Source organism: Diabrotica virgifera, chromosome 7 (assembly GCF_917563875.1).
Source record: "Diabrotica virgifera virgifera chromosome 7, PGI_DIABVI_V3a".
Lineage (NCBI taxonomy): Eukaryota > Metazoa > Arthropoda > Insecta > Coleoptera > Chrysomelidae > Diabrotica > Diabrotica virgifera.
Window position 1 is genome coordinate 234,208,056 of NC_065449.1, and position 9,633 is coordinate 234,217,688.

The window sequence follows — 9,633 nt, forward strand, 5'->3', positions numbered from 1 at the left end:
GATATGAGCAATAGCTGCGAGGCCTCGGATGATGAGCTTCGCGATCCGGATGGCACCCGGCGCATCTTCTCGTCCGGGGAGGAATGTGTGAAATCAGTTACCGGGCATGTAGACGTGACTCATCAGGCTTTACATGCGAAATGTGCTACTGGTGAAAAACAAAAACTTAATAACCGCAAACCATACAACATAGCTACATGGAATATCCGTGGCCTTTTACAACCGGGCAAACAAGCTATTCTGGAGAAGAAATTGAAACGAACCAATATCTCTGTGGCCGGGCTCTCTGAACTTCACTTCCGTAACGAGGGGCACTACATAACTAATTTGGGACATTTCTTGTGCTTTTCAGGCAACACTAACAAAAGTATCAATGGTGTTGGCTTTTGGGTTTCAAAATCTCTTTCTCCTTATATACTGGGATATCTAGCTATCAGTGATCGTATAATTTCCTTAAAACTAAATGGATCTCCCTCTATCGTCCATTTGATTCAGGTATATGCGCCTACCTCAACTGCTGATGATGATACAACTGAATCTTTTTTCAACGAACTGGAATCATATCTGCAAAATATCCCAAATAAAGAAATCGCTATCATCATGGGTGATTTAAACTCAAAAATCGGTGTTACTATGGATGACGAACATATACGAAATATTGTGGGTAGATATGGAATAGGTGAACGTAATTCAAGGGGAGACCGCCTTATCCAGTTCTGCGTTGACAATGACTTGACAATAATGAACTCTATGTATAAGCACCACCCCAGAAGATTGTACACTTGGATCTCACCTGGCGGACGACACCGAAATCAAATCGATTACATAATGATTAAACATCGCTGGAAAACATCTATTAGCCAATGTAAAACACGACCTAGCGCTGACTGCGGCTCTGACCACCAACTTCTTTTTGCAACGCTAAAGCAAAAATTCAAGGCATGTGCTAGGATCCGAAACAAGAGGATATCAAAAATAAAAGATACACAACAATTTAAAAGCCAATGTAATGAAAGATTCGAAAATATTTTACCAACTATCGCCACTCATGATTCCGAAAAGATTTGGTTATCTTTTAAAAATACCTTGATACAGACCTTGGCTGACTGCGAGGCACAGTCTAATGCCGTCTCAACCGGACCAAAAAAAGTGTGGATGTCTGCAGATACTTTTAACCTCGTTGAAGAACGTAGAAAACTTAAAATTGCTGGAATCGAGAACCCTCTCAGGAATTCCCAGTACCGACAGCTATCTAGAGCTATTCAGGCTGCTTGTAGACGAGACAAAAACAAGCATATATAGAAAATCTGCAGAGAAATTCAACTACATGCCGACACAAATAACACCAAAGAACTCTTTGATAAAGTCAGACTACTCACACGTAAATTCAAACAGAAATCTTGGTCTATCAAAGATGATGAAGGTAATGTACAGACGGATTTGGACAAGGTTATTGATGTTTGGAGGGCGTATTGTAAGTCTTTATACGCCAATACGGACCAGATGCCAGCGGACACCCCGTTTGTACCTGACTGCCAGACCTCCACTTTCCATTCTCCTTCAACAGAGACACACCACACTAGTTTTGAATCTGAACCTGACATACTTTTTTCCGAGGTGGAATTCGCTTTAAAAAGACTTAAGTTAAACAAAGCAGCAGGATATGATCTCATTACTGCAGACGTCTTGAAGCATCTTCCGGAATGTGGAGTGAAAATATTACATCGATTGTGTAATGAAATATGGCACACAGGCGTTTGGCCTGAGGATTGGAGAAAGACCATAATCATACCTCTTCATAAGAAAGGTTCAACAAATAATTGTAACAACTACAGGCTATTAGCTCTAATATCACACGCCAGTAAGGTGATCCTCTACATACTGCAACGGCGTCTAGAAAACTTCATAAGTTGGCAAATAGCACCTGAGCAGGCTGGATTTGTAAAGGGCAGAGGTACTAGAGAACAAATCCTTAATGTAAGAAACATCATAGAAAAAGCCAGAGAATACCAGGTCCCGATATTTATATGTTTCGTCGATTATACATATTTGATAATGTTAGATGGGACAAACTATGGAACATATTGACGATAATGGGTGTACCTAAACACTTGACTCACCTTATTAGCAAACTGTACCAAGATAACCTGGCATATATTCGAATGGACGGATACCTGTCTGACAAATGCACTTTGGAGAAGGGAGTACGCCAAGGATGCGTTTTATCTCCCTTATTATTTAACATCTATTCGGAGTTCATAATGCGCAGAGTCTTGGATGGTTGGGAGGGAGGAGTAAACCTAGGTGGTGTTAAGATATCTAACTTGCGTTTCGCAGACGACACTACACTTCTGGCCTCTACTCCAGAAGAAATTATTGAATTATTAAAAAAACTCGAGGAAGAAAGTGCTAAATTTGGACTCATGGTTAACTACAACAAAACCAAAATTATGGTTATTGATCGCCAACAACAGTTTCCTGAAACCCAAACTATTGCGGGATGCGAGGTAGTCTCATCTATGATATATCTTGGAGCTCTAGTTAACAACACAGGCAGTTGTGAACCCGAAATTAGAAGACGCATTCAACTAGCAAGAGCAGCAATGAGTGAACTAAACGGGGTCTGGCGTGATCGTCACATTACTATGACAAACAAAAAGAGACTCGTTTCAACTCTGGTCTTTTCCATATTTTACTATGCATGCGAGACATGGACAGTCAAAGAATCAGATAGACGACGTATAGACGCCTTTGAAATGTGGACATGGAGACGCCTGCTTCGAATTCCATGGACGGCTCGCCGTAGAAATGTCTCGGTTCTGGATGAAATTAAACCGGATCAGCGTCTCTCCAGTACCGTTTACTCTAGAATTTTAAAGTTCTTTGGTCATATCCATCGGAGTGATCACAAAATGGAGCGGTTGGTGGTCCAAGGAAGGCCTCAGACTCAACGCCAACGCGGAAGATCTCCACAGCGATGGGCGGACATTACTAAAAAGCTTCTCAACAAACAGTATACTGAGGCAATACATGTAACTGATGACCGCGACCAGTGGAGAAATATTATCAATGAAACTGTCCGAGCTGCTGAAGCCCAATTATGAACCACAACACATCTACTAAGATGTTAATGACTATGATGATGATGATTTATCACCAAATGGGCGTTTTAATGAGTGGAACATGTAGAATATGTCAAATGACAGAAATTATGACAGGTGATAAATAGCAGTCTGATTTTTGCATGAGAGTTTAATCTCTATTCGGAGAGTTTAAGTCTGTTCTGTCGGACAAAATAAATGTGCCGTTTTCGTGGTGTGACCGTTTCAAATTTTTAACCTGTTCCACAATAATTAAAACTGCCCCTGTTTCAGTGTTCCCATATATCAAAGTTTATCCGACTAGACAGCCTTAAGCTATTAACAAATTTTCAGCTTGCTATTAATCAACTTTTTTTTTCATACGCGGGATACAGACCTATACCAAAAATTAAAAATATAAAAGAATAACACACACGCAAACAATTGAAAAATGAAACAATGAAATGATTTCTGAACAATTTTGTTGAGAAAATTTTAACTAAACACGTATTTTCTGAAAAAAAAATATAATAAATATACTTACGATCATAAAATGTAAAAAAAAAATTAAAAATAATAAAGATTTGCATTGGGAATTGAACCTGCGTCTATCAGGTTGTTAGATTATTTTGAACTCACCCCACGCAGAATTAAACTACCGAGACAAGTGAATGAAGTGGGAAGATATAGCATCTAATCGTTTTAAAAAAATTTTGACAGTTGTTTATTCTCTTAATTTAATCAGATAAGTTTAATTCTTGTGGAATTAAAATACGACAAAATATAGACTAAAAAACCAATATATTAGATGGAGATTTTTGTTGGTAAATCAAGGCATTACCTACTAGCTAGATAATTACATTTTCCAAATAGATGTTTAATTTGTAGTTTTTTATTACAATACTGAAACATTTACAATACCTGTAAAATACAGTACCTGTTGCTTTTAAAAACTATTTAAAAAGTCACTTCAATTATTATAAACTAGCTTTTGGTCTCTGTCCTCACAACAATAAAAACTAATATACACAACATTTGTTTATGCATAATATGCATTTGAACAATTATTGACAGATAATTTTAACACCCAATCAGATCACGTATAACGTTTGAGCGGCTAATACCATACTGTCGGTGTGCACATGCGCCCGGCAAAATCAAAATTCACCCTCGTGCCTAAAGAAGTACCTATAACTTCAAAAACATGTCTTCTCCTTTTTCTTCTTCCCGCTTTAGAAATAGGCTCATGCTTGTTTTACTTCGGTTTTTAGCATCATTTTTGACGTGGTCTGACCGTATTTTCCTTGATCCGGTCGTCTCAATGATCTTCTTCCATTTGGCGATTTGTCTCTAGCTATTCGTACTATTATATTTTCTGTCATTCTTTCTCTGTGTTGATCCAATTATATTTTTCTTCTTTTGGTCCACATGTTTATGTCCTCTATACTACAGCTCGTTCGTATTTCCTCACTTCTTACTCTGTCTTTTAGAGTTTCGTTTGTTATTTTTAGTTAGACTTTCGTTTCTGTTTTTTCCAGCACTCTTTTTGTTTTCGTCGTGTTTGATCTTGTTTCCGCTGTGTACGTTATTATCGGTCTTATTTTTGATTTATATACCTGGTTTTCGTTTCCGTCCTGCTGCTCTGTTTGCCATGTTCACTTGTTTTTGTACTTCTTCTTCCACTTTTCTGTAGCTGGACAGTTTTATTCCTAAGTATTCCGTTTCCATCACTACTTGTTCTATTATTTTGTTAAAGACATATCTGATCACCAAAAAATGGGTTGGTAGACAAACAAAATAAAATCTAGAGCTATAAGAATTAAAAGTAAAAACTGTAACATTTCCGTACTCGGCAGTATACTATCCCCAAAACATAATAGTAGGGGAAGAAAGTATGCTAAATTTGCAGTTACTCGAGTGTTATGGGGACCTATTGGGTTGTGAAGATTAGGTTCTAAAATCAAAAAAAGTTAAGGTAAGTTTTCCATAAAGGGGGAGCTTTCCATTTTTAATTTAATTCTCCATTTCCAACAATCATTTTTTCCGATTATAGCGCCATCTATCCATAAATCTAAAAAATGTCTCGAATAAAAGTTGCTTATTTTTACGTAAAAAATCCAAATCTCCAATAAAAATTGGGGGCTTCTATACAAGATTTTAAAGTAACCCCTCACCCTACCTTCGCGGTGGGGTCGTGTTTGGTGGTGCTGTTCGATAGATTTTTCAAAAATATTGAACATGTGTATTTTGCAGTTTTTCGATTTGATGTTCATTTCGCGAAATATCGCGGGGTTCGTATTTAAAATTTTAAATTTACCACGCAACCCTCTCCGTGGGGGGTCGTGTTTGGTATCATTCGATAGATATTTGAAAAATATTGAACACGTATTTTTAAGTTTTCGGATATAACGTTCGTTTCGCGAATTATTCGCTTTTTTTTGAAATTTTATGACTCGCCCATTTCCTTACGCCCTGCTCAAATCGTCAGGTTTTTGAAATATACATTGTTTTGCATGTACCTAACTCACGTTATCTTATTCTGACGATTTTCATTTTTTCTAAGAATATATTATTTTTCAGCCCCCCTTTAACTAACTCCTCTGTATTAAGATCCAATATATGGTATACGTACATTTACAGGGTACAAGGTTTCTCCCTATCCACAAGGAAAAAGGTTTTCCTGTAGTTGGCTGTATACCATATATTACAAAAAAACTAATAAAATCCTTTATAAAAGGTATATAATATTTAAAATACCTAAAAAGGGCTACATCACAGAACTAGTTTTCGATTGGTTGACCAATCATCATCAGTGCTTACGTGATCTAACATGCTAACCACCAAAATATTATATTACAAAAATATGAGGGTAAAAACCCTTTAAAATAATCCTTCAAGGAAACATTGGTGAAATATGCTAACTAAAGCATGGATGTTTAAAATATTCCATGTACTACGACGCTCTCGGTACCATCTGAGATCTGATACGACTTGTTCGCATGACAGCCACCATACTGGGATTTTAATTATATACCTTTTATAAAGGATTTTATTCGTTTTTTTTTTTGTTTCTCCCCATGTGATCATCTGACGCGGTCGAGTAACTGCCAAAATCTCCGCTTAGGCTCCCCTACCATAATATTATGAAACTAGAATTATATAAATAAGTCTTCAGTTAAATAGTCAATAGATTTATACACAGCGATAGCGGCCAAACACAGAAATGTAGATATAGCAGTGACCAACCTGCAAACAGCACTACAAGAAATAGAGGAATGGAGTATAAAATGGAAGATAGCCATCAACTCGGAAAAGACACAAGCGGTTCTATACAAGAAAGGAAGACAACAACCAGAGGAACAGCTGACGGTACAGAAGACCCCCATCGAGTGGAAAAACGAAGCTAAATACCTAGGAGTCATCATGGACAAAGGATTAACCTTCCAAAAACATGTAGAAGCCACAGTCCATAAGGCCAACATAGCGAAAGCAACGCTAAGAGGACTTACAGGCAGAAAAAGCAAACTAAGACTAAAAACAAGGTTAAGATTGATAAACAGCATTATACTACCGGTATTAACATACGCATCTCTCGCATGGGCACAAGCATGTAACACCCACAAAAAGAAGATTCAAGCGGTCCACAACAGCAGCTTGAGAGAAGCCGCCAGAGTCCCAAGATACGTAGCAGAAAGATTCCTGTTCAGAGAACTCCAACAGGTGAGAGTCACCGAAATCATGACAGACAAGGCAAGGGTCAAATTCGCGGAACTGGAGCACCACCCAAGTCATATACTGCGAGAGATGCTAAGGTATGATGAGTTCCACCGATGGAAGCACAGAAGACCGAAACAGCAAATAGTGGAATAAAGTGAACAAAAGTGAAAAGTGATAGTAGTCAGTTCGTAGCTCAAAAACAAGTGCCGAAGATAGCGTTACATACGGAGTCCAACACCACGATCACCTTCAAGGTAAGACAATTATAGAAAATTATAGAAGGGCGCAGGCCCCCAAAAAAATATATATAAAAAATAAAAAGGCGTAAGCCCCCAAAAAAAATATAAAAAACCATAAAAAACACATAAAAACTCGAGCAACAAGTCATTGGGCGGAGCCCAATAGGGCTCAGCACGATGACTTGGGGCCCAAGCAAGCAATTTTTAGTACCGCGGTTAAGTAAGTAAGACGATAAAGGCATAGAGCGCATCACGCTGAGCCTAAGATTTTGCATTCGATTAGGGTACCACATGGAATCTTATTACCCAGGATTCCATTGTGAAGAGCATTTGGCTACGATAGTTGTGCCCTCATCGCGCATCAGCGTGCTATGGGGGGGAAAGGGATGGCCTGGGGCATTGGAGCGAGGTGGGGTGATCCCTGTTTTCACTCGGGTCAAAACACCTCGCCCCAATGAATTGTTACACCCGAATGTACTCTTTCGAGAGGGTGGACATTCCCACAGGTCGGGTTAAATCAAATTGCTTGCTTGCAGTCAATAGATTTATGCTAATAGGTGGCAACTGTAATGCAAAACATACGGAATGGGGATCAAAATTAATAACCAGAAAATCTAGAGAACTATATTAAGGCTTGGAAACAACTAAATTGCAATGCGATATCCACTGGAAAGCAAGCTTACTGGCCGAATAACGTGAACAAAATTACAGACTTAATTGGGTTTTTTATGTATATAATAGGGTGGTGCGAAAAAAGTCAAGTTGATAATTCCGTATCGCTATAGTGCGGAAAAGTTGCGATTAGTAATTACAAGAAAAACAAAAAAAGAATTATTCAAATCGGACTTTATCTTCCGATCCCGCAACCGGCCTAAAGATTATGAAAAAAATGAAATTTTACGTTTTTTCAAACATTTTTATTTATCCTTCATGTACGTTTAATTTCTCGCTATAGTAAAATGTATTTACATTTTTCATGGTTGAGTAATAAAAAAAATAGTTCTACGCATTTAACGAATCTCTTCCGATCCCGCAAGGTCAATCAAAATCTATAAAAATTTCAAATTTTTGATGATTTTGATAAATTAAAAACATTTAGATATATCATTTTTCTGTTACACTGTGAAGCTCTTCGCTTGTTTAGATATTTTGTGACAATATTTAAACAACCCAGAACTCAAAACGAGGGGGTGGTAGCACTTCTAGCTCCACACGCACCCTTTTATCCAACCAACCAATAAGTGTGTGCTTTTACATTATTTACATATGTATGTACATTTGTTTTTCATCTGTTTGTGTCCAGCTCTTAAACACCAACTTTGTATTGTGATTTCTTGGTAAAATCAGGCAGCATGGACCTTGCTTTAATCAAGGTCCATGTTGCAAGATTTTACCAAAAAATCACAATAAAATATATACTAAATTTTAGTGTTGTCCTGATGAATACATCTCTTGATTTGGGCCCACATACATTAGCATTAGACGATGCTTCTGTGGCCAACTTTAGACACTGCTCGTCAGCTTGCGTGTGGAAGGGATAGTTTTGTACCTTCCAGTCTGGCATATCGCATTTCTGTCTGGCAACTCTTCGAAGAATTGGTGGAGAAGATAGTTTTAACATTCCAGTCTATTATTTCAGTGTAGTCCTGTGCTTGAACATCTAAAGTAGAAGGGATGAAATTCTTAATACTGTTGCCCTTGGCTTTAGTCTTTTCGGCTTTTAACACTCTCCTTGGCCCTAACTCTCTAATGTGTTTCCTTTCTCCCTACTACTTGAAATTTTGAAGCACAGGACTAAACACTACATCGAAGAGTTTCAAATTAAGATATAACTTCTTGCATTACATCTGGCGAAATGCCAGACTGGAATGTACAAAACTATCCCTTCCACACGAAAGCTAACGAGCGGTGTCTAAAGTTGGCCACGAAAGCATCGTCTAATGCTAATGTATGTGGGCCCCAATCAAGAGATGGATTCATCCGAACAACACGTAAATCAAGGTCCATGCTGCCAGATTTTACCAAGAAATCACAATACAAAGTTGTTGTTTAAGAGCTGGACACAGGCAGATGAAAAAGAAAGGTACATATGTAAATAACGTAAAAAACACCCACTCATTGGTTGGTTGAAGAGAAGAGTGCGTGTGGAGCTAGAAGTGAAACCTCCCCCTCGTTTTGAGGTCTGGGCTGTTTAAATATTGTCACACAATATCTAAACAAGCGAAGAGCTTCACAATGTAACACAAAAATGATATAACTAAATGATTTTTAATTTATCAAAATCATCAAAAATTTCAAATTGTTATAGATTCTGATTGACCTTGCGGGATCGGAAGATATTCGTTAAATGCGTAAAATTATTTTTTTTTATTACTCAACCATGCAAACTGTAAATAAATTTTACTATAGCGGTAAATAAAACGTAAACGAAGGCTAAATAAAAATTTTTGAAAAAAAGGTAAAATTTCATTTTTTTCATAATCTTTAGGCCCCTTTCGGGATCGGAAGATAAAGTCCGATTTGAATAATTCTTTTTTGTTTTTCTTGTAATTACCAATCGCAACTTTTCCGCACTATAGCGATACGGCATTATCAAC